The sequence below is a fragment of the Procambarus clarkii genome, chromosome 46, assembly GCF_040958095.1.
Source record: "Procambarus clarkii isolate CNS0578487 chromosome 46, FALCON_Pclarkii_2.0, whole genome shotgun sequence".
Classification (NCBI taxonomy): Eukaryota; Metazoa; Arthropoda; class Malacostraca; order Decapoda; family Cambaridae; genus Procambarus; species Procambarus clarkii.
This window is the reverse complement of record NC_091195.1, coordinates 18,102,059-18,129,908: the sequence shown is the minus strand read 5'-3', so window position 1 is coordinate 18,129,908 and position 27,850 is coordinate 18,102,059.

Below are 27,850 nucleotides of genomic sequence, written 5' to 3'. Positions count from 1 at the left end.
TGTTGTAACTGTTGACTGCTGACTAGGCGTTCAGGAACCTGCTTCTGTTTGAACTGTTGACTGCTGCTACAGGCGTTCAGGGACCTGCTTCTGTTGCAACTGTTGACTGCTGACTAGGCGTTCAGGGACCTGCTTCTGTTGGAACTGTTGACTGCTGCTAAAGGCGTTCAGGGACCTGCTTCTGTTGGAACTGCTGACTGCTGCTGGCGTTCAGGGACCTGCTTCTGTTGTAACTGCTGACTGCTGCTACAAGCACTCAAGCACCCGCTGCTCCTGCTAGCCACTGCTCAAATCTCACCCACATTATATCACCATATAGAACTTTCTTAAATATTCGAGCTAAAGTCAGCAAATTGAGTCTCAAACTCCCCAAACGAGCCAACAGGCTGGTTCAGCAGTTGATCACGTTCCTCCGTCGACGTCGAAATTGACCGTGGGTTCGATACCAGGTCGAATCAGTCTGTGTGTCTGAATAAGACAGGTAGTAAGACCAACCAGGGCTAAGAGGTCTTATCTCCACTTGTAAACAAACCCCCTTTGTCAATATCAATATTGAATATATGGTCAATAGTTAATATCATTGACTCAAGTCATTATCTTTAGTTAAGCTCATTATCGTGAGGGGTTGAGAGGTCTTTGTCGGCCATATTGGACACGAGGACAGTAGATAAGGACATATTGGACACGTGGACAGTAGATAAAGGCATATTGGACACGTAGACAGTAGATAGGGACATATTGGACACGTGGTCAGTAGATAGGGACATATTGGACATGTCCTTATCTACTGTCTGTAGATAAGGAGATATTGTCAGTAGATAAGGACATATTGGACACGTGACTATCTACTGTCTGTAGATAAGGAGATATGGTCAGTAGATAAGGGACATATTGGACTCGTGGATAGTAGATAAGGACATATTGGACTCGTGGATAGTAGATAAGGACATATTGGACTCGTGGATAGTAGATAAGAACATATTGGACACGTGGACAGTAGATAAGAACATATTGGACACGTGAACAGTAGATAAGAACATATTGGACACGTGGACAGTAGATAAGAACATATTGGACACGTGAACAGTAGATAAGAACATATTGGACACGTGGACAGTAGATAAGAACATATTGGACACGTGAACAGTAGATAAGAACATATTGGACACGTGAACAGTAGATAAGAACATATTGGACACGTGAACAGTAGATAAGAACATATTGGACACGTGGACAGTAGATAAGAACATATTGGACACGTGGACAGTAGATAGAGACATAATAATTGACGGAACTTAAGCTACCTTCTTGCAGAGAAATTTAGACAGAATTAAGATTCAGGAGACTTGGATTCAGAGCAGAAAAAAGTCTGAATTCAGATCAGCCGGTCCAGTAGACTTCTTCAGGTCCTATGAAGGGGTGAATAGACTTTTTTGCCCAATCTATTCCTTTTTTTTTAAAGATCTTGTGTGACGGGGGCCTGACGGCTGAGTTGACAGCGCTCGGGATTCGTAGTCCTAAGATTCCGGGTTCTATTCCCGGTGGAGGCGGAAACAAATGGGTAGAGTTTCTTTCACCCTGATGCACCTGTTCACCTAGCAGTTGAGTTATCTTTTGATAAATGTTAAATAGCTAACCAATCAATATTGCAGCTATTAAACTGTGATTATACGACGAGTTAATTATATCGTAACTCGGTGCCGATAGAGTGAAAGGCCTTACTTATCATACGGTAAATTGATGTTGATTGATTGAGGTGTTATTAATGTTATAAGGTGTTATTAATGTAGTTAGTTTATGTTATAACATTCATAATAACACGTCTAATAACACATTCATAACACACGTCTCTCATATGCTAGATCAACCCGTTCTCACAAATTTACTAAGTCAATATTGACTTATTAGTTGCGTGCATAGGTGACATACTAAACATAATAGTTTCCCTTGAAAAGCTTCATAGAAAACACCGACCTTACCTAACCTACTTAGTATGTTAAAATAAGCATCTTATAGCTTCGTAATTACAATTGTTACTTAACCTATTATAGGTATAGGTTAGGTAATAATTGTAGTTACGAAGCAATAAGATGCTTATCTTAACATTAGTAGGTTAGGTAAGGTCGGTGTTTTCTATGAAGCTTTTCAAGGGAAACTATTATGTTAAGTATGTCACCTATGCACATATAAGTCAATATTGACTTATTAAATTTGCGAGAACGGGTTGGCTAGATAGTGACAGGTTTACATTCTAGATTTTTTCGCCTTGTTTTTTAACCCCCCTTTTGTTCCGTCCCCCCAATGTTATCCTTCCGTGTGTGTCTAATGGGGAGAGAATGATCTTGCTCCTCCTATTTGAACAAGCTTGCAATCCTATTCTAGGGGAAGTAAGGTTGGAAAATAGTCACCCGAGCGACTATTTTCCTACCATTAGAATTTTAATTTTTTGTTAGAATTAAAATTAGAATTCTATTTTTTACCATTAGAAATACTCAATTAGAAATACACTTTGGTGTGAAGTCACTTATATATATATATATATATATATATATATATATATATATATATATATATATATATATATATATATATATATATATATATATATATATATATATATATATATATATATGAAGTCACTCATATATATATATATATATGAGTGACTTCAAACTTGATTTTTGAGACGTTGATTGATTTTATTTTTTATTTTTTGATTTTGATTTTTTTCTTGATTTTTTTGAGACAAAATTTTTTGTCGCGTAAAAATTAAAATTCTAAAAAAAATCTCTTTAATGGACAGGAAAGTTCGAAGCTTCAGAAAAATAAGTTTTTTAAAGTGCAAAATTTTCAATTTTTTTCTTCCCCATTTAATCCCATTATTCACGATTCCCCCCCCCCCCGGCACCCCCATTCCATCCGAAATCCTTATCCTGATCTCTTAATAGGGTTAGATATATACCCGTAATGGCTTAGCACTTTCTCCTGAAAGGTCCATTCCATTTCCCCCTATTACACCATTTATTCCAACATGGCGGCCATGCAGTTTTATCGTCAATAGTGACGAGTTTAATCCGAGGATTTTTGGGTCACTAAATCCGAATTATTGGGATTTATTCCCCGTATTTCATTCTCCCAAAACAATAAATTTATTGAGGTAAAAAAAAAATTTAGGGGAATTTTTTTAAATTTCTCACTATACACGTGTGTTAAAAGGAGATGAATTTTACGAAAAAGGACAGTAACTGGTTACATAATTACCGTCCCGTCTGTCTTAAGATGGTCATTTGACCTGTCTTGATGATCATTTGATGAAGCTAAAGATAAGCTTTATCAAAAAGACAGGTTTCAAAAACCTGTCACTCCTGTAGAAATGCTACAAAGGCTTTAAGAACATCATAGAAATGCATTTTCTAATTCACTAGATTTTTAGACTAGTGAGCTGAGACATTCATAGTGAGCCAAGCTAAATTGAAGCTTCGTGAACATAGAGAACTCAAGCTTAGTTTAACTATATAGTAAAAGCTTAGTTTGAACAGGCAGTTGAAACTTATATAATTCAGGCTTAATGGGTCAGAACAACTGAAGTACAGTGAGGTAATTTAACTCAAGCAACAGAGTGAGTCTCGATAAATCCCACTCAACTCATTCTTAGTGAGCTAAGACAAGCTCAATGAGTCAAAAAATGCGTCAAGCTTAGCAAGTTTGGACTATTTCAAAGTTCTACAATTCTCCCAAAAATGTCGAATTGATTCCTCAGCTAATATACACAAACAAAAAATAAATAATAAATGTATATATATATATATATATATATATATATATATATATATATATATATATATATATATATATATATATATATATATATATATATATATATATATATATATATATATATATATATATATATGTCGTACCTAGTAGCCAGAACGCACTTCTCGGCCTACTATGCAAGGCCCAATTTGCCTAATAGACCGAGTGATTTTCTTTTCAATAAATTGTTTCCTGGAAGTATGGGTTTGAGTCACTTTTGGGGTGTGAGTTTACAGTTTATATATATATATATATATATATATATATATATATATATATATATATATATATATATATATATATATATATATATATATATATATATATATATATATATATATATATATATATATATATATATATATGTCGTACCTAGTAGCCAGAACGCACTTCTCAGCCTACTATGCAAGGCCCGATTTGCCTAATAAGCCAAGTTTTCATGAATTAATGTTTTTTCGACTACCTAACCTACCTAACCTAACCTAACCTACCTTTTTCGGCTACCTAACCTAACCTAACCTATAAAGATAGGTTAGGTTAGGTTAGGTAGGGTTGGTTACGTTTGGTCATATATCTGCGTTAATTTTAACTCCAATAAAAAAAAATTGTCCTCATACATAATGAAATGGGTAGCTTTATCATTTCATAAGAAAAAAATTAGAGAAAATATATTAATTCAGGAAAACTTGGCTTATTAGGCAAATTCGGCCTTGCATAGTAGGCTGAGAAGTGCGTTCTGGCTACTAGGTACGACATATATATATATATATATATATATATATATATATATATATATATATATATATATATATATATATATATATATTTCTTTTTTCAAAAGCAAACGATGCCATCAATTTTTCTCTACAGCCTCACTGAAGGCCATTTGTTATTGTTTAATTCCAACTGGGGAATGTGAGTTTATGTCTTTGTGCTCCAGTGATTTTGTTCCATGTGATGACTGTAGTTCTGCTGTTAGTGTGGACTTCAATTGTTTTATTTTTTGTGTGGGGGGGGGGGGGGAGTTGATTACAATTTTACTCTTTGTTGTAGAATTCAATTTTGGTGTGTTGCTGGGTTAAATTGTGTTGTTGATTGGTGAATTCAATTTTGTTTTTTTTTGGGGGGGGGGGTTGATGTTAGTGTTGTTGTGGGTAAGGAATTCAATATTTTCGTGATTACACACGGGAATCACGATAGCGTGATGCATCAAATGAACAAATCCACAAGGGGCCGTGACGAGGATTCGAACCTACGTCTGAGAGCATCCCAGACGCTGCCTTAATCGACTGAGCTACGACAGGGTCAAATAGCCTTAAAGTTCAGTAATATGGAGTTTGAATACAGTTTATAATACATCTACTTCATGCATGAATACAGATTCATGCATAATACAGATTCAATATCGACGTGTATATTATACATGGATGCAATTCAGGCTGTTCTCCTGGTGACCAAACAAGCACCATAGAGGAGGTAATGGTTGTTAAGTAACGGGAGTAACGGGTAGTTAACGTGGTTTGAGTGACGGATTGTTCACCTTGAACAAGTAACATGATCTACAATGTTGACCACACACTAGGAAGTGAAGGGACGACGATGTTTCGTCCAGGACCATTCTCAAGTCGACTTGAGAATGGTCCAGGACGGACCGAAATGTCGTCGTCGTCCCTTCACCTTCTACCCACCAAACACACATCGAAACTACGACGTTGGTGCAACGTTCGAGCAAGTTTTAACACCTCCTAACCAGTTATAACAACCAATATAGCAAGTTGTAACAACGTTCTAATACGTCATAAACACGTTAAGCCAAGATGTAACAACTTTATTACAAGTTGTAACAAGCGGAAAATAGAGACAGTTTCGGTTTGTGTTTCCAGGGTAGTGTGTGGTAACTCATCGCCCATCATCTGCAATGACGCAGTGTTCACTTCGAGCAGAAAGTAACAGATCTTGAACATTGAACATTCAATGACGCAGTGTTCACTTCGAGGAGAAAGTAACAGATTAGGAACATTGAACATTGTCTCTACACATTCAGTGCCAACAACTAACTACCAGTATCTCTCAGTGACACCTGTAATCTCCAATCACTGAAGAGTCGTTTAAGGTGATGAGTTTTCAACTCACACTCATATTTCAGCATTTTTTTAATAGTTATTGATTATTGAATTGTCGATCTTGTCTCTACCATTATATGCTTCAGAAAGAACTACAAAAAACACGAAATTGTTCATTTTAAGTTGGAAATGAAACTAAGAATTAAGAAACTAAGAACTCTTAGTTTAAACGAAGATGAATGATGTGTATACATATCATAAGTATACCTTTCACTTTCACTATTTTTCACTCACCGTGTGAGTGAGAAATATTTAAGAGATGTTATTCACTTTGTGACTAAATATTAAAATAAAATTTGAAAAGTATATTGATCATAATACAATTATTATTTTGTATGTCTAATGTATTTTATTAATATAATGTAAAACATTATGCACTCACACCTACAAAATTGTCAAAAAAGTCTATCAGTTTCCGATTGTGATTTACTAAAATATGCAGGTGGCGCTGTTGGGGTTGGTTGTTGACTGTCCAGCGTGGGGCACTGCCGTACCCGTACCCAGGTGCGGACTGCCGTACCCATACCCAGGTGCGGACTGCCGGCTCCTACCCAGGAGCCGGCAGTCTCCGGATATATAGTCGTAATGGCTATATACTCTCCGGCTATATAGTTTCAGCCGGCTATATAGTCGTAATGGCGTGGCGTTTTCCCTTTATAATTCCTTCCTCCTGGGTAGGTGAGCGGTCGAAGTACTAGCGAGGAGTGCCAGCTCACACGTGGTGGGTGGAAGCTATCGGATGGCAGATGCTTTTGGCAGGAAAGAGAGATTGGGTGTGCGCATGCATGCGCACTTGTGTGTGTGTGTGTGTACTCACCGAATTGTGCTTGCGAGGGGTTGAGCTTTGTCTCTTTGGTCCCGCCTCTCAACTGTTCTGTGTGTGTACTCATCTAGTTGTGCTTGCGGGGGTTGAGCTTTGTCTCTTTGGTCCCGCCTCTCAACTGTCAATCAACTGGTGTAGAGATTCCTGAGCCTACTGGGCTCTATCATATCTACACTTGAAACTATGTATGGAGTCAGTCTCCACCACATCACTGCCTAATGCATTCCATTTATTAACTACTCTGACACTGAAAAAATTCTTTCTAACGTCTCTGTGGCTCATGTGGGTACTAAGTTTCCACCTGTGTCCCCTTGTTCATGTGTGTGTGTGTGTGTGTGTGTGTGTGTGTGTGTGTGTGTGTGTGTGTGTGTGTGTGTGTGTGTGTGTGTGTGTGTGTGTGTGTGTGTGTGTGTGTGTGTGTGTGTGTGTGTGTGTGTGTGTGTGTGTGTGTCTGTGTGTGTGTGTGTGTGTGTGTGTGTGTACTTTTGTTTTATACACAAAACTATTCCCAACTATTAATCTATGCAATGGACGTGATATGGGCAGGTGTAACTGATTGGGCTGTTCTCCCTCAGGACATCTATGACCGTTCATATTATGGTTTGTGTTTCACTTGTGTATACATGAATCTCTCTCACTTGATTAATTTATATCTTCCCTTTTTCCAGTGTTATTACCATTGTTCAATATCCTTTTCTAGAAGTGTATTATTTATATTACTTGTTTACACTTGTACAGATATTCTCACTCACACACACACACACACACACACACACACACACACACACACACACACACACACACACACACACACACACACACACACACACACACACACACACACACACACTATCGGGCTCTATCGGATAGAGTCCGATAGGCTCAGGAATCTGTACACCTGTTGATTGACGGTTGAGAGGCGGGACCAAAGAGCTAGAGCTCAACCCCCGCAAACACAACTAGGTGAGTACACACACACACACACACACACACACACACACACACTATCGGGCTCTATCGGATAGAGCCCGATAGGCTCAGGAATCTGTACACCTGTTGATTGACGGTTGAGAGGCGGGACCAAAGAGCCAGAGCTCAACCCCCGCAAACACAACTAGGTGAGTACACACACACACCATCAGAATTATCATGCGAAAATTAAATAAAGATAAATAGATGTGAAAAAATAAAGATAAAGGAGTTAAATAGAGGAATTAAAATTAAATATATTTATTAATTAAATTAATAATTATTAATTATATAAATTATTATAAATTATTATAAATTATTAATAATTAATTAAATTATTAATAAAATTAAAATAGGTTAAAAAGACGAATTAAAAAAAATAAGTAAAAAAATAAATAATGAGAAGAAAAAAAAACAGGTTTTTTTGAGTTTAAAGAAAATAATTTTAAACCATTTAAAAAACAATTGAGTTTAAAGAAAGAAAATAGTGAAAATTAGAGAAACAAATCTACGTTTATTGCCCCCCAAAAAAAAGCCCAAACACGAAACACTATTTTGCACACATTTCCCTAATTACTGAACTGCCCAGCGGGTCTAACAACCGCACAACAGTAGACTTCATTCGAGCTATTGAATCACCTATTTATTGTACTCCCAGAGGCACGGTGCCGCTGATTGGCTGGGGTGGGGAGGGAACAGGTGGTGATTGGGAGTAGGTGATTGGGAAGGAGTGGGGGGGGAGGGGGGAATGGGGTAAATAGAAAGGTGGTGATAGGTGATGGTGAGGGGGGGGGGAATGGGGTGAATAGAGAGGTGGTGATAGGTGATGGTGAGGGGGGGGGGGAATGGGGTGAATAGAGAGGTGGTGATAGGTGATGGTGAGGGGGGGGGGGAATGGGGTGAATAGAGAGGTGGTGATAGGTGATGGTGACGGGGGGGGGGCTACAGTGAATGCAGGTAACGCAATATGGGAGTTACAGTGAACATAAGAAACAAGGTAACTGCAGAAGGCCTATTGGCCCATACGAGGCAGCTCCTATAATGAACACATATAGTGAACACATATATCACTTTAGTGAACATATAGTGAACTATAGTGAACACATATATCACTTTAAACGTCAACAGTGAACACAGATATCACTTTAAACGGCAACAATGAATAAAGATATCACTTTAAACGGCTACAGTGAATAAAGATATCACTTTAAACGGCTACAGTGAACATAGATATCACTTTAAACGGCTACAGTGAACACAGATATCACTTTAAACGGCTACAGTGAACACATATATCACTTTAAACGGCTACAGTGAACACAGATATCACTTTAAACGGCTACAGTGAACACAGATATCACTTTAAACGGCTACAGTGAACACAGATATCACTTTAAACGGCTACAGTGAACACAGATATCACTTTAAACGGCTACAGTGAACACATATATCACTTTAAACGGCTACAGTGAACACAGATATCACTTTAAACGGCTACAGTGAACACAGATATCACTTTAAACGGCTACAGTGAACACAGATATCACTTTAAACGGCTACAGTGAACACAGATATCACTTTAAACGGCTACAGTGAACACAGATATCACTTTAAACGGCAACAGTGAACACAGATATCACTCTAAGGACCCACAATTAAACACATATCACATCATAAGTACTCAACCATCCTGAACTCAAACCCTCCATTTCGGTGCACGGAAATTGAAGTCACTGTGATAGAAATGAAAGCAGCCATGAAAACGGATGAATGCTCTCTCTCCTCGCTCCAGATCACAGTGGAGTCCCTCCAATAGCAACACTACATAACACCCTCCGGGTATATGAAATGTTACGACGTCTTCCTCAGGGGGGTCTGATAAAGGCATTATCTGCAATCATTGGGCATGACACCATTCCTATCCTGACGAGATTTGCCATATAAACCAACCGGATCACTCGACATAATGGCCGCTCGGAGACTATTTACGGGTTAGCGAGCGTAATCGGCAGACAGGAGGCACTTATCAAAGCCTTTGGGGGGTGATGGGGGGGTTGGAATCCCCTTGGGGAGGGGGTATGGGGCGGGGGGGGTTATAAAACAGTGGTTGTGGGTATTCTGTCATAGTTGCAAGGTGGGGGTGGTTCAGTATGTCTGGTCCTCGACTTGTGTGATTGGTGGGATGGAAGTTATTGGTTCCATACGAGGCAGCTCCTATTGGTTCATACGAGGCAGTTGCTATTGGTCCATACGAGGCAGTTGCTATTGGTCCATACGAGGCAGTTGCTATTGGTCCATACGAGGCAGCTGCTATTGGTCCATACGAGGCAGCTGCTATTGGTCCATACAAGGCAGCTGCTATTGGTCCATACGAGGCAGTTGTTATTGGTCCATACGAGGCAGTTGCTATTGGTCCATACGAGGCAGCTGCTATTGGTTCCATACAAGGCAGCTGCTATTGGTCCCATACGAGGCAGCTGCTATTGGTCCATACGAGGCAGCTGCTATTGGTCCATACGAGGCAGCTGCTATTGGTCCATACGAGGCAGCTCCTACTGGTCCATACGAGGCAGCTAATATTGGTCCATACGAGGCAGCTGCTATTGTTCCATACGAGGCAGCTGCTATTGGTCTATACGAGGTAGCTGCTATTGGTCCATACGAGGCAGCTCCTACTAATTACCTCTGTGAAGACAGATATAACTAATAAGTGGATTAGTTACCTGTAATACTTGATATCAGAGGTAACTAATTGACAGTTTGACAATAGATTGACATATGATCTATACCACTCTATTGTTGAGTGGTCTATTGATCTATTGATCTATTTGTCAACTCAGATGAGTTGACAAATACGGAAAATAATATACTTTGTTGATTTTGTTTCATATGATTTACACAATTTGTTTTCTTCTAACTAATTCTGGGGTTTGTATGGTGTAGAGCCGGATGCCACGCTGTCACGAGGGCAATCACAGCCGGATGCATCAATCACTGACCAGCAATCACCGAGGAATCCCATACGTTGGTGTCCCATGAAGCGAGGATTTTTCCCACTGGGTTAATACTGCTTCAGAATAGAAAGATTGGGGTCACTTTTCAGCTGTGGAATGTCCTCTTGACTGAATACAAATGTATCAAAACAGTGTTTAATGCATTGTATGCATGTATGCTTTCCTGAGGCATGTATAATGTATAAAATACATGATGTATTTTCTGTGTATTTGAATGTACCTAGAGTTTATAACAAGTGTTTAGATCTTTATGTATTTGGTTTTTATATCTAACAAAAGGGATATGGGGATTATAAGCTCCTAGCATATGCTAGTCGTGGTGGAGTGGAATGGTGCGTGACTGAGAGTACTCACGTCGAGGGTTCGAATCCTTTTCATAACTCCACCTTATAACCCGTCTTTTAATGCAATAATTAATAACTTAAATGCATTTCCACAGAGAAAATGCATTTGAGACAGAGAGTGAGAGAGACAGAGTGAGAGAGAGAGACAGAGTGAGAGAGAGAGTGAGAGAGAGAGAGAGAAACAGAGAGAGAGAAATAGAGAGAGAGAGAGAGAGAGAGAGAGAGAGAGAGAGAGAGAGAGAGAGAGAGAGAGAGAGAGAGAGAGAGAGAGAGAGAGAGAGAGAGAGAGAGAGAGAGAGAGAGAGAGAGAGAGAGAGCGAGAGAGAGAGAGAGAGAGAGAGAGAGAGAGAGAGAGAGAGAGAGAGAGAGAGAGAGAGAGAGAGAGAGAGAGAGAGAGAGAGAGAGAGAGAGAGAGAGAGAGAGAGAGAGAGAGAGAGAGAGAGAGAGTGAGACAGAGAGAGAGAGTGAGAGAGAGAGAGTTAAACACAAACCCTCAATCAACCAAACACCCCGCAACAACGTACAATCTACGTCGAACTAACGTCAATACAACGTCTAGCATCAAACCAACACCCTACTTGAATCTCGTATCCACTCCCCTCGTGGAAATTGCCAACCACAACAATCCCCTACAACCACAACAGCATTTTCACGAACGTTTTTCGGCATTTTGCAACATTTGCCACAACTCTGCTACATTTTCTCGGACGCCCGCGGCTTCTTGTCCCATTTTCATGCTGATTCAACAGATTTATATTCGCTGATGATAAAATAGTGATGGTATTTTCAAGGGGAAATGGGGGCCAGGGAGCTAGAGCCTATTGAAAATGGGTGTTACAATCGGCAGGAAAATGGGGGGGAAAGGGAAGGGAACTATCAGGGGAATGCACCAAGCTATTACGACTATATAGCACTGGGAAAGGGGTCAGGATATAAGGATTTGGGATGGGACGGAGGGAAAGGAATGGTGCCCCAACCACTTGTAGGGACGGTCGGGGGATTGAACGCCGACCTGCAGGACCTTCGCTCTACCGGGGATGATTGAGAGTAAAATGGGATTTAAGCCATAAAAAAGTAAAATATTTGGCTTGAAAATTTTTGATACGAGAAATAGGTCATTTTTATCCACTTTGAGGCAAGGCACACCTTTGGGTCAATACACCTTTGGGTCAATACACCTTGAGGTCAATACACCTTTGGGTCAATACACTTATGGGTCAATACACCTTTATGGTCAATACACCTTTGGGTCAATACACCTTTTGGGCCAATACTCCTTTGGGTCAATACACCTTTTGGGTCAATACACCTTTGGGTCAATACACCTTTGGGTCAATACACCTATGGGTCAATACACCTTTTTGGTCAATACACATTTGGGTCAATACACCTTTTGGGTCAATACACCTTTGGGCCAATACACCTTTGGGCCAATACTCCTTTGGGTCAATACACCTTTTGGGTCAATACACCTTTGGGTCAATACACCTCTGGGTCAATACACCTCTGGGTCAATACACCTCTGGGTCAATACACCTTTGGGTCAATACACCTTTTGGGTCAATACACCTTTGGGTCAATACACCTCTGGGTCAATACACCTTTGGGTCAATACAACTTTGGGTCAATACACCTTTTGGGTCAATACACCTTTGGGTCAATACACCTTTTGGGTCAATACACCTTTGGGTCAATACACCTCTGGGTCAATACACCTTTTGGGTCAATACACCTTTGGGTCAATACACCTTTTGGGCCAATACACCTTCGGACCAACCCCCCCCCTCCCTTTTGGACCAATCTACTCAAAGCTGAGAGAAGATTAGGTCAATATAGCCCATACTCACTCAAGTTTTCTACTTGAGTGAGTAGTGAATACAATGATCAACACTCTTCCAATACTCACAATACTCACAGTCTCTCCTCACAACCGCCCAAGCTTACTCTTCCCCTCTGAACCAACTCGCAGATAAAAACTACACGATTAGCATCGTTGAATTATTCAAGATCATTACATATGTTTTTTTTTAACTGCCTCCTCTCGGAGATAACTTTAAAAGCAAACTCAATCAACCGTAAACAGTACAAAAGAATTGCTTGCAGCATGCAACCCTTCGCTTGCAATAATGGTGCTTTGGAAACACCGCCTTTATATTGGAATATTAATTGAGTCCTTATAGTTAACAGAGTTTGGAGGATTGGGGCTTTTGTGGTAAATTTGTGTGGGAGAGAATGAGTTGAGGGCTGTTTGGGTTCTTGGGTGCTTTTGTGGAGGGAGTAATCACTCCACAAAAGACCCAGTTTAAGGTTTTAGATTGGTCTAAGATTAGGCGGTTTAAGACCCAATATCCAGGCGTTTTAAGACCCAATATCCAGGCGTTCTAAGACCTAATATCCACAGGTTCTAAGACCAAAATCCACGGGTTCTAAGACCTAATATCCACGGGTTCTAAGACCTAATATCCACGGGTTCTAAGACCCAGTATCCACGGGTTCTAAGACCCAATATCCACGGGTTCTAAGACCTAATATCTGTGGGTTCTAAGACCTAATATCCACGGGTTCTAAGACCTAATATCCACGGGTTCTAAGACCTAATATCCAGGCGTTCTAAGACCTAATATCCACAGGTTCTAAGACCTAATATCCACGGGTTCTAAGACCCAATATCCAGGCGTTCTAAGACCTAATATCGACGGGTTCTAAGACCTAATATCCAGGCGTTCTAAGACCCAATATCCACGGGTTCTAAGACCTAATATCCACGGGTTCTAAGACCCAATATCCAGGGGTTCTAAGACCTAATATCCAGGGGTTCTAAGACCTAATATCCAGGCGTTCTAAGACCTAATATCCAGGGGTTCTAAGACCTAATATCCAGGCGTTCTAAGACCTAATATCCACGGGTTCTAAGACCTAATATCCACGGGTTCTAAGACCCAATATCCACGGGTTCTAAGACCCAATATCCACGGGTTCTAAGACCCAATATCCAGGCGTTCTAAGACCTAATATCCACAGGTTCTAAGACCTAATATCCACGGGTTCTAAGACCCAATATCCAGGCGTTCTAAGACCTAATATCGACGGGTTCTAAGACCTAATATCCAGGCGTTCTAAGACCCAATATCCACGGGTTCTAAGACCCAATATCCACGGGTTCTAAGACCTAATATCCAGGGATTCTAAGACCTAATATCCAGGCGTTCTAAGACCCAATATCCACGGGTTCTAAGACCTAATATCCAGGCGTTCTAAGACCCAATATCCACGGGTTCTAAGACCCAATATCCACGGGTTCTAAGACCCAATATCCAGGGGTTCTAGGACCCAATATCCACGGGTTCTAAGACCTAATATCCAGGCGTTCTAAGACCCAATATCCAGGCGTTCTAAGACCTAATATCCAGGGGTTCTAAGACCTAATATACAGGCGTTCTAAGACCTAATATCCAGGGATTCTAAGACCTAATATCCGGGCGTTCTAAGACCCAATATCCTCGGGTTCTAAGACCCAATATCCAGGGGTTCTTAGACCCAACACACACACAGGGGATGAAATATGTGGACAGGGTCTCAGTCTCGCTGACTGCTTGTGTTATAAAAGGCAATGTAACATATTTATTGGTTTAATAAGAGTGTTGGAGAGTCGGTGGCGGGGCTGTGAATAGGCTCTTAAGAGCTGAGAAATGTAGGTATAGCTCTTACATCACTCTTATTCCTGAGACAAGCCGAATCGAACCTGTCCTATCTAAACCCTAGCTTATGTTAAACAGTCACAAACTATCCAATCTTATCTAAAGCATTTTTAACCAAGGATATCTTATCCTTGGTTAGATGCAACCTGTCTAGCCTGTTTTATCCACAGCTAACCTATCCAAGCCCATCGACCATTTCTGACCCGTGATTAGAACCAGGGGATTCCCGATTGTGAGTCGACAGCGAAGCCAACTGAGCCACGGAGTATGTGCCATCAGTGCTGTCTTTCAATTTGAACTAAATCCCACCTTAATCCCTTGAGATTGATGGTGATTGAGAGAAATAGAGATAGATCCTATGTACTTAAATGTCAACTATTAAAAAATACTTAAACTATTCTTAATGAGATCAATTTTCCTCTTAATGGAGCGTTTCAATTTGGTGATTTTTTTCTCCTCTTGATGTCTGGAGAATAAAAGATCTCATTCTCTCAGAAGCGAGTTTGAAATGGGACATTTCCCCTTAGCAGGCGGGAGTAATGTTAGCTATAAGTCTGTGAATGGTTTACTGGTAGCCCAATCACCTCCGCTTGCTCGCTTTCTGTCTCTGTCTCTGTGACTGTCTCTCTCTGTCTCTGTCTCTGTGACTGTCTCTCTCTGTCTCTGTCTCTCTGTATCTCTCTCTGTATCTCTCTATTTCTGTCTGTCTGTCTGTCTGTCTGTCTGTCTGTCTGTCTGTCTGTCTGTCTGTCTCTCTCTCTCTCTCTCTCTCTCTCTCTCTCTCTCTCTCTCTCTCTCTCTCTCTCTCTCTCTCTCTCTCTCTCTCTCTCTCTCTCTCTCTCTCTCTCTCTCTCTCTCTCTCTCTCTCTCTCTCTCTCTCTCTCTCTCTCTCTCTCTCTCTCTCTCTCTCTCTCTCTCTCTCTCTCTCTCTCTCTCTCTGAGGCAACGGGGTTTCTACCTCTATTAAAGGTGTAGTAGAGTAGTGGTGGTGGAGCAGAGTAGTGGTGGTGTCCTCTTTTTTAAAAAAAAAGCAATAAAAAGAACGCATGCGTCCTCTGTTTGAGGTCTTTTGTGGGCTTCTGTTCTTTGTCCCTACGTGGTGACACTGTTGTGTACTCTCATATCTCTTTTGAGGCCTACCCAAGCCTCCTTTTTATTATAGGCCTACAAGCAGTTTAAGCTTCTCCAAGTGCCCATCATTGATGCATAATTAACTAAAAAAAAGACCCCCGCATAAAAAAAAGTCGTTCATTCAACTCAAGAATACTTTTTTTTCCCCCTCTTCTTTATGGCCTGTTGCTGGAGCCTCCAGGGAACGTAATTCTGCAGAGGAGTTCATATATTTCTGGGACATATATTATGCAGGCGTTGTTCCCGCTGTTCAGGGGACAATTGAGGACTTGGAACACACGGAAACTAGCCAAGTTTGTCCCGCGTTCAACTCCTCAGTTTTAGTACTCACCTAGTTGTGTTTGCGGGGGTTGAGCTCTGGCTCTTTGGTCCCGCCTCTCAACCGTCAATCAACAGGTGTACAGATTCCTGAGCCTATCGGGCTCTATCATATCTACACTTGAAACTGTGTATGGAGTCAGCCTCCACCACATCACTGCCTAATGCATTCCATTTGTCAACCACTTTTAGTGGTGGTGTGGGGGTGTTGGGGAGAGAGTTGGGGGTGTGTAGTGTTGGTGGTGGAGGAAAATGATGGAGATTGCTTTGGAGTTACAAGATTGCAACACTTCCATCCTCACAATCTCAACATTTGATGAATTGAAGTCAGTCAACAATACCCCATAGACCACGAAAATCTACCCTCACAAGATGTGGTTCTGGTATGACTCAGAACGTAGGTTTGAGTCCACCGTCCTACTCCAAAGATTTTCCCATATAAATCACGTTAAAGTGATTCCAATGTGCAGCAGATCTTGCCAGCAAATTCATCTGAAGCTTTTAGCATCATCTTAAGTCATCAATCATCTTGATTGCAAACATCATTTCAATGTCAAAAGTGAATACTTTCACTAAAACATATAAGCCATTAACAATGCAAATTTACATATATTAATAATGGGATGGGATGGAGAAATGTATATATATATATATATATATATATATATATATATATATATATATATATATATATATATATATATATATATATATATATATATATATATATTTTTATATATATATATAATATATATATATTTATTTATATAATATATATATAATATATATATATATATATTTATATAATATATATATATTTTTATATATAAATTCAATACATATAAATCCATTTGACACACATCCCAGTTTATCTTTTAATCTATGTTATCTGCTCGTGAAGTAATTCTCTTGATGACTACAAAAGCTGTTTCAGATTGTCTCCTTAACTCTGTATAAAAAAATCTGGTTATCTTGATATCTAAAGACTATCAGACACTCGGGTCATTATCTTATCTTGAATGTTTACATTCATGATGAATAAGATTCGTAGATAATATTTTCATTCCTTGAACCTTCAGTGAATCTTCATGATAGTCTGAAGTTGTCATGATGTGATATATCTATTTGGAGTAGGACGATGGGATTGAACCTGCGTAATGGGTTACCTTGCTCGTGTTACTCTGGAACCTCGTTCGATTCCCGTCCTGTTCCAAGGATTTTCTTGCATTTCATTACTCGTGTTTCTTTAACTATTTTATCCTCATCTTTGTAGTGTGTAAGAGTTTACATCGGTCTGAAGATTTCTACTGTCAGTCTGTAAACTCATTCATTTATTAATGTATAACTATATGACTATATGTATGATTATATTATAGTATAATATATGACTTTATACGAAAACAAGTTTGAATTTATAATTAATAAACCTCAGAGGTTCTCAGAGGTATTCAGCACCTTCCTTTAGGTTTCAAGGGGATATTCTCTCTGGTTTTACAACTTAGTTTGAGTCGAACCCTGGGATATATACTGATCCTGTTTTTTTTTTTACCATTGTTCTCACTGAGAAATTTAGTAGTAGCTGTTAGGAAGGAACTGAACTTGTGCTCTGGCTACTCCCCAAGCACCCAGAACACAGGTTCGAATCTCTCTCATGGCTCCTACTGATTTTGTCATTTATTCATCACGTTAATTGGATTATTTTCTGCATCGTTCTTATACGATGTTTTCATGTTACAAACGGGATAAGGAAATACATTTGCGATAATTCTATATCATTGCAATAAAAGTATCTATAGATAAACGTGGTATTAAAATCGTCTTTTTATCTTTAGAGATACACACAGAACCCCTACTGTACCGCTGATAAATCATGGTATTGGTACTTAATTTTATATTATAATGATTTTGCCTTTTGTTGAAAATGGAAAATCAAAAAAAAATTTGAAAATGGAAAATAAAAAAAGATTTGAAAATTGAAAATAAAAAAAGATTTGAAAATGGAAAATAAAAAAAGATATGAAAATAAAAAGGTAAAAGTGTTGACCAGACCACACACTAGAAAGTGAAGGGACGACGACGTTTCGGTCCGTCCTGGACCATTTTCAAGTCGATTGTGAGAGAATGGTCCAGGACGGACCGAAACATCGTCGTCCCTTCACCTTCTAGTGTGTGTGGTCTGGTCAACATACTTCAGCCACGTTATTGTGACTCATCGCCTGCCAAAAAGATAAAAGTGTACAAATCCACAAGGGCCGTGACGAGGATTCGAACCTACATCCGAGAGCATCCTAGACGCTGCCTTAATCGACCGAGCTACGATATAAGACACACTCTTGTGGATTTGTTCATTTGATACATCACGCTATCGTGATATCTGTGTGTAAGATAACAAGTGTCTGTCTGTGTCCCCTTTGCACAATATGTAGAACATCCCACATATGATTTTCCTATTGTAATTACCCCCTTAATCGTGAGTGACAGGTTAGGAGAGTGGAAGATTTAGTGAAAGCTGGGGTACCCACACCCCCTAGTTGAGAGAAAGCACTCGGGATATTCTCGCTCCAGTGACTGCCTTCCCACTATCAAAGGTCACAAGAGGAGAAAGAGGGGACATGTTCCTGACATCTCTTTGACCTCTGATGGTCTGGAAATAATTCGTGGCTCTTCCGTCACATTCCTTCATTTCTGTAAACCACACGAATAGTCGAAACCCAAGAATTGAGTAACTCGTTTAATAATGAGTTATTGATAAGACTTTGAAAACATTTTGCAAATCTCTTAAGCAATCAGCAAATGCAGCATGGAAGAAATTAACTATTCCTGAACGAATGAAGAATTTAATATGAAAGTTGGTCTTTGTTAATAAGAAATTAAACAATATTAACAAATAAAATTAACAAAATTAAACAAAAAGGCATAGATGGAAAATAAGGAAAATATATATATATAAAATATATTTGTAGTAAATACGAACTAAGCTCTTATTGTTGACGGGTTAAACACTTAGAGACCTGGGGCCAGATTCACGAAGCAGTTACGCAAGCACTTACGAACCTGGGGGCCAGATTCACGAAGCAGTTACGCAAGCACTTACGAACCTTGGGCCAGATTCACAAAGCAGTTATGCAAGCACTTACGAACCTGGGACCAGATTCACGAAGCCGTTACGCAAGCACTTACGAACCTGGGGCCAGATTCACGAAGCAGTTACGCAAGCACTTACGAACCTGGGGGCCAGATTCACGAAGCAGTTACGCAAGCACTTACGAACCTGGGGGCCAGATTCACGAAGCAGTTACGCAAGCACTTACGAACCTGGGGCCAGATTCACGAAGCAGTTACGCAAGCACTTACGAACCTTGGGCCAGATTCACAAAGCAGTTATGCAAGCACTTACGAACCTGGGGCCAGATTCACGAAGCAGTTACGCAAGCACTTACGAACCTGGGGGCCAGATTCACAAAGCAGTTATGCAAGCACTTACGAACCTTGGGCCAGATTCACAAAGCAGTTATGCAAGCACTTACGAACCTTGGGCCAGATTCACAAAGCAGTTATGCAAGCACTTACGAACCTGGGGCCAGATTCACGAAGCAGTTACGCAAGCACTTACGAACCTGGGGCCAGATTCACGAAGCCGTTACGCAAGCACTTACGAACCTGGGGGCCAGATTCACGAAGCAGTTACGCAAGCACTTACGAACCTTGGGCCAGATTCACAAAGCCGTTACGCAAGCACTTACGAACCTTGGGCCAGATTCACAAAGCAGTTATGCAAGCACTTACGAACCTGGGGCCAGATTCACGAAGCAGTTATGCAAGCACTTACGAACCTGGGGCCAGATTCACGAAGCAGTTACGCAAGCACTTACGAACCTGTACATCTTTTCTCAATCTTTGGCGGCTTTGTTTACAATTATTAAACAGTTAATGAGCTCGGAAGCACCAGGAGGCTGTTTATAACAATAACAACAGTTGATTGGCAAGTTTTCATGTTTGTAAACTGTTTGACGGCTTTGGTTACATTGATTAAACAGTTTACCAGCATGAAAACTTGCCAATCAACTGTTGTTATTGTTATAAACAGCCTCCTGGTGCTTCGGAGCTCATTAACTGTTTAATAATTGTAAACAAAGCCGCCAAAGATTGAGGAAAGATGTACACGTTCGTAAGTGCTTGCGTAACTGCTTTGTGAATCTGGCCCCAGGTTCGTAAGTGCTTGCGTAACGGCTTCGTGAATCTGACCCCTAGTAACTAGCTACAACTAGGATATACACACTACACTAGCACCAGGAACAATTACCAAATCGTCCAATTTAATGTGTCGTTTAAGCAGAGTGCACTAAGAAGCCTGACGATATGACGCCGAACTGTGACACGATAACCAGTATTTACCCAGGTCTTTCCTAAATCTGAACTTATCCAATTTATACCCATTTTTCATGTTCTGTCTTGTGTTGATACTTTTAATACCCCTATTAATATTCCCGTTGTTATGTCCCTTCATTCACTTGTACACCTCGTACATGCAATTTCGTTTATTATATTCGTAAAATATTGTATCATCTCTGACGATCTCTTCATGATAACCCATTCAGTCACTGGCTCAACCCAGAATTTGTCTACGTAGCTGGAGAAACTGCGTAAACGCAGTGTGTTGACAGATTACAATCATAAATATAAATGAATTTTGGAGACCTAATATTTCAATTACCATCAACAGTGAAGAAATTTTGGATAATTGATATTTCAATTACAATCAACTGTGAAAAAATTTTGGAGAATTGATATTTCAATTACCATTGACAGTGAAGAAATTTTGGAGAATTGATATTTCAATTACCATCGACAGTGAAGAAATTTTGGAGAATTGATATTTCAATTACCATCGACAGTGAAGAAATTTTGGAGAATTGATATTTCAATTACAATCAACAGTGAAGAAATTTTGGAGAATTGATATTTCAATTACCATTGACAGTGAAGAAATTTTGGAGAATTGATATTTCAATTACCATCGACAGCGAAGAAAAACATAAGAAATATTGAGAAAATTTTTGTTAGAATTATTAAATCATACCTTTTCGGTCATATTCAAACAGCATAAGAATACAATCATTATACTTTATCTCGCCACAATTAAATGATAAAGTATACTGTATTAACCCAATTATCGCCGAGGGCTCGACAACATTAACTAATTAAGTTGTCTCGTTAATTTCCCGCCGCTCTCTCAACCATTTCCTGGTTTTGTTATAGGTTTTTTGGGCAGCAGCTTACGGCAGGTGAAGTCCAGGGGCCAGATTCACGAAGTAGTTACGCAAGCACTTACGAACCTGAGGGGCCAGATTCACGAAGTAGTTACGCAAGCACTTACGAACCTGAGGGGCCAGATTCACGAAGTAGTTACGCAAGCACTTACGAACCTGAGGGGCCAGATTCACGAAGTAGTTACGCAAGTACTTACGAACCTGAGGGGCCAGATTCACGAAGTAGTTACGCAAGCACTTACGAACCTGAGGGGCCAGATTCACGAAGTAGTTACGCAAGCACTTACGAACCTGAGGGGCCAGATTCACGAAGTAGTTACGCAAGCACTTACGAACCTGAGGGGCCAGATTCACGAAGCAGTTACGCAAGCACTTACGTACCTGAGGCTAGATTCACGAAGTATGCAAGGCCCTATTCTTAGGTGCTATTCTTAGGCCCCTATTCTTAGGTGCTAATCTTAGGCCCCTATTCTTAGGTGCTATTCTTAGGTCCCTATTCTTAGGCCCTATTCTTAGGCCCTATTCTTAGGTCCTATTCTTAGTCCCTATTCTTAGGCCCCTATTCTTAGGCCCCTGTTCTTAGGCCCCTATTCTTAGGCCCCTATTCTTAGGCCCCTATTCTTAGGTCCTATTCTTAGGCCCCTATTCTTAGGTCCTATTCTTAGTCCCTATTCTTAGGCCCCTATTCTTAGGCCCCTGTTCTTAGGCCCCTATTCTTAGGTCCTATTCTTAGGCCCCTATTCTTAGGTCCTATTCTTAGTCCCTATTCTTAGGCCCCTATTCTTAGGCCCCTGTTCTTAGGCCCCTATTCTTAGGTCCTATTCTTAGGCCCCTATTCTTAGGTGCTATTCTTAGGCCCTATTCTTAGGTCCTATTCTTAGTCCCTATTCTTAGGCCCCTATTCTTAGGCCTTTGTTCTTAGGCCCCTATTCTTAGGCCCCTATTCTTAGGCCCCTATTCTTAGGTCCTATTCTTAGGCCCCTATTCTTAGGTCCTATTCTTAGGCCCTATTGTTAGGTCCTATTCTTAGTCCCTATTCTTAGGCCCCTATTCTTAGGCCCCTGTTCTTAGGCCCCTATTCTTAGGCCCCTATTCTTAGGCCCCTATTCTTAGGTCCTATTCTTAGGCCCCTATTCTTAGGTCCTATTCTTAGGCCCTATTCTTAGGCCCCTATTCTTAGGTCCTATTCTTAGGCCCCTATTCTTAGGGCCCTATTCTTAGGACCTATTCTTAGGTCCCTATTCTTAGGCCCCTATTCTTAGGGCCCTATTCTTAGGACCTATTCTTAGGTCCCTATTCTTAGGCCCCTATTCTTAGGCCCTATTCCTAGGCCCCTATTCTTAGGTCCTATTCTTAGGCCCTATTCTTAGTGTTGACAGATTACAATCATAAATAAAAATGAATTTTGGAGACCTGATATTTCAATTACCATCGATAGGACCTATTCTTAGGCCCTGTAGAGAGCATAAGACGTACGTAAACTGCATTATGTCTAATTGGTTCATGCAACACGTTAATTAGTCTCATTGCCTCGTTGGGTCGTTAGCTATGTTGCTGAAACTAACGTGAGCACTTCTGACCTTGGCAATGTTGACAGGTTCAACGAAACACATCTCCGAGCATCAATATTAAAACCTTGAAATGAACTTTTGAGAATTCCTTTTTTTAAAACTTTTCAACTGAAGATTATGAGAAAAGCCGCGTTACACATAGAAATCACAATAGCGTGATGCAGCAAATGAATAAATCCACAAGGGCTGTGACGAGGATTCGAATCTGCGTAAAATCCTGGTTTGTGTCTCGGAGAGGCTGCAGCTAGATCCAATTAAATTCAATAGAATTTCTGGTTGCAATTCTTTTGACCATGTCGTAGCTCAGTTGATTAAGGCAGCGTCTGGGATGCTCTCAGACGTAGGTTCGAATCCTCGTCACGGCCCTTGTGGATTTATCCAAGCCGTGTTAATCATTAGTATAAGCCATCACTCAGGCCTATACACCAATCCTGTCACTCCTCACCAATCTTGAGGTTATCTTGAGATGATTTCGGGGCTTTTTAGTGTCCCCGCGGCCCGGTCCTCGACCAGGCCTCCACCCCCAGGAAGCACCCCGTAACAGCTGACTAACACCCAGGTACCTATTTTACTGCTAGGTAACAGGGGCATAGGGTGAAAGAAACTTTGCCCATTGTTTCTCGCCGGCGCCTGGGATCGAACCCAGGACCACAGTATCACAAGTCTAGCGTGCTGTCCGCTCGGCCGACCGGCTCCCCCACCAAGGCCTACACTACCTCCCAATCTCCTGTGCTCCGAAAATCTCTTTTCAGCCAATCTCCCTGGTACAATTACCCGAGGAAGGAGAGAGGATTAAAGACTTCTCTAACTTGCTAATGACTGTGGACAACCTCAGGAAACTCACACTCCCGGCTCCGTGTATCTAATAGATTAGGTTAAGTGTAGAGTTTTGATTGTGGTAATTGCTACAGCGACTGCTTTTGTTCCTTTCTTCCTGTAATGAATGGCATTGTTAGTTTCCAGGGCTGCTTGTTGGTGTTTGGACCGCTTGGTGGGTGTTGCTTCGTAAGGCTCTGATTGTCGCGTATTGCTTCGTAAGGCTCTGATTGTTGTGTATTGGTTCGTAAGGCTCTGAGTGTCGCGTAATGTAGACGACGAGTCGCAATAACGTAGTTGAAATATGTCGCGTATTGCTTCGTAAGGCTCTGATTGTCGCGTATTCCTTCGTAAGGCTCTGAATGTCGCGTATTGCTTCGTAAGGCTCTGATTGTCGCGTATTGCTTCGTAAGGCTCTGAGTGTCGCGTAATGCAGATGATGAGTCACAATAACGTAGTTGAAATATGTCGCGTATTGGTTCGTAAGGCTCTGATTGTCGCGTATCGCTTCGTAAGACTCTGATTGTCGCGTATCGCTTTGTAAGGCTCTGATTGTCGCGTATCGCTTCGTAAGGCTCTGATTGTCGCGTATTGCTTCGTAAGGCTCTGATTGTCACGTATTCCTTCATAAGGCTCTGATTGTCGCGTATTGCTCCGTAAGGCTCTGATTGTCGCGTATCGCTTCGCGCAAGCTTTACCTGCATGTCGCTCTGAGTACATATATTCATATATAATGATGATCTCCTGGCACCCTCCCCTCGGGGCGACGAAGGTCCTATTACAATGAGTTTCAAACGACTTGGAACATTAACTTTGTCAACACTTTACGTACAGTATGTTGAAGGATCGCGATTGGTCTCTTCAGCAGTAAACCCTGGAAACACAAACCGAAATTGTCTCTATTTTCCGCTTCTTACAACTTGTAATAAAGTTGTTACATCTTGGCTTAACGTGTTTATGACGTATTAGAACGTTGTTACAACTTGCTATATTGGTTGTTATAACTGGTTAGGTGGTGTTAAAACTTGTTCGAACGTTGTAGCAACGTCGTAGTTTCGGTGTGTGTTTGGTGGGAAGCCTTCATACCGGTAGCCCGTGAAGGGATTACTCCGATGAGCTTCAGGAACTGTCGGAAATGCTATTTCAGCGTCGGAATTCACCGAAATGCCGTTAAGGAGGTTCGCGCGTATGTTGTATGACTCGCGACAAGAGATCTTGTTAAATAACTTGTATCTAGTGAATTAGTGTGTCAATTTGTTCAAGGTTGGGAGGTTATCTTGAGATGATTTCGGGGCTTTAGTGTCCCCGCGGCCCGGTCCTCGACCAGGCCTTCACCCCCAGGAAGCAGGTCGTGACAGCTGACTAGCACCCAGGTACCTATTTTACTGCTAGATAACAGGGGGCATAGGGTGAAAGAAACTCTGCCCATTGTTTCTCGCCGGCGCCTGGGATCGAACCCAGGATCACAAGCACAGAGTGCTGTCCGCTCGGCCAACCGGCTCCATTGAAGGAGGTTGACTCTCGGGGTTAAAAAACTCATTCAACTTTGCATGGTGACTAGTGGGTGGATGGGGAGTGTCATAGGTAGTGGAGATCAACTGTCATGCCCCACTTGAATGATAGGTCGCTCCTTATGTGAAATGTTATGCCTTTAGCCCGAATATTTCAATGGTTGTTCATATAATGTATTGAAATACATGCATAACATATGTTCAAATGACAGATATTCGTGTTTTAAGCACATGTTGGTAAAACTCTGTTATTTACAGCCATGTTGGTGTAAAGGTCATGCTGTTAAAGGTCATTTTCTTTGACCTGTTGATGTCACTATTGTAGATTAAGTGTTCATTCATAGGCTCATACGTCAGGCTGCGAGCAGCCGCGTCCAACAGCCTGGTTGATCAGTCCGGCAACCAGGAGGCCTGGTCGACGACTGGGCCGCGGGGACGCTAAGCCCCGGAAGCACCTCAAGGTAACCTCAAGGTATAGTCATATGTGCTATTGCAATAGGCTACAGGTCACTTCCACAAAGCCTCTCTGTTCGCTCTCCTGGGTCAGAAGTCACTTTAATAGGTCAGGGTCACTTTCGTAACCCAGAGGTCAAAGGGTCACTTTCGTAACCCAGAGGTCAGGGGGGTTACTTTCGTAACCCAGAGGTCAAAGGGTCACTTTCGTAACCCAGAGGTCAGGGGGTTACTTTCGTAACCCAGAGGTCAAAGGGTCACTTTCGTAACCCAGAGGTCAGTGGGTCACTTTCGTAACCCAGAGGTCAGTGGGTCACTTTTGTAACCCAGAGGTCAGGGGGTCACTTTCGTAACCCAGAGGTCAGGGGGTCACTTTCGTAACCCAGAGGTCAAAGGGTCACTTTCGTAACCCAGAGGTCAGTGGGTCACTTTCGTAACCCAGAGGTCAGTGGGTCACTTTCGTAACCCAGAGGTCAAAGGGTCACCTTCGTAACCCAGAGGTCAGTGGGTCACTTTCGTAACCCAGAGGTCAGTGGGTCACTTTCGTAACCCAGAGGTCAAAGGGTCACTTTCGTAACCCAGAGGTCAAGGGTCACTTTCGTTCACCAGAGGTCAAAGGGTCACTTTCGTAAACCAGAGGTGAAGAGACACGTTCATATATCAGGGATTACTTTCACAGGTCAGGGGTCACTTTCATAGGTCAAGTGTCATTTTCATAGGTCAAGTGTCATTTTTATAGGTCAGGGAGGGGGATCATAGGCTAGGGATCACTTTAATAGCACAAGAGTCACTTTCTTTGATCATTAATTATTTAGATTTAGCCGAAGTCACATGCATGGATTGACCTTTGACCCATGTCCCATCATAGGTCAAAGGTTATTTCAACTTACCCAGCTTCCACTGGTTCAAATGTCAGAGTGGAATCGTCATAGCATTTCCCCTTACTAATGGAGGTAAAAGGGTGTATCCACCACGATAAAAAAAGTCGACATGATATCCTTGTTCTGCAATAGTTCTGTTCTCGTGATTCCAACTATCAAAACATTATTGCTAAAGGCAGTTGTCAAATGGGCATTTGGCATAGGTCAATAGGTTATGCCACCATCATAGATCAATCCTTCCATGCTTGTACGTTGGTAGCTGAACGCACTCTTAAATCTGTTGAAAACTGTGTTTTCTCTCATTCATTTTATATCACTCTTGCGACATTTAAATTGACCCCCATTGACCTCTACTGACATATTCCATTCGACATTCATCACCTGATAAAAGATTTCAAAGTCACCTTCAACTCAAACACATTAGAATTGTGGAGAAACAGTGCGCTCGATGTATTTTCTCTCCATTTTCAACATCTCGGTTACTCGCGGATGCTTTCGCAAACTCACATCGAGCAGTCTTTCTGGCCTGACAGGATGATTTAGTCAGCATCACCTACTCGTTATTGCTGTAGCATAAACATTTTGACATAGTTCTGTGAACCTACGTTGTTTTGGAAGGGTTTGTTACACAGGCAATAATCCTTTAATTCATTGGCTTTGCTGGATATGCCATCAGCATATATGTATCATATTTAACTTTTTTTTTCTCCTGCATCGAAATTACTGCTTAATGCTATGATAAACTAAAGAAGGGTAAGTGAGATAAAGAAGGACGAGGGAAAAGAGGAAACAAGAATATGCAATGAAATAGATGGAATGATAGAAAGAGATGAACAATACGAGTTAGAGAAAGGGGAGAGGAAGATGGAGAAAAAGAGAGGGAAGGGGGTGAAAGTTGGGAATAAAGAATTAGATGAGAAGAAGGAAAGAGAGAATAGTGTGAAAGTGAGAAAGTTGAAATAAGAAAAAGGAAGCGATAAAGGTGTCTAGCGGAAGACGGGGGATAAAAATGCAGGAATAAAGGTGGGAGAGAGAGAGTAGAACGAGATTAAGTAGAACTATGGATTACGTCAGGAGAAAAGGGTGGTTGGGATTCTATTTACCTATTTGTG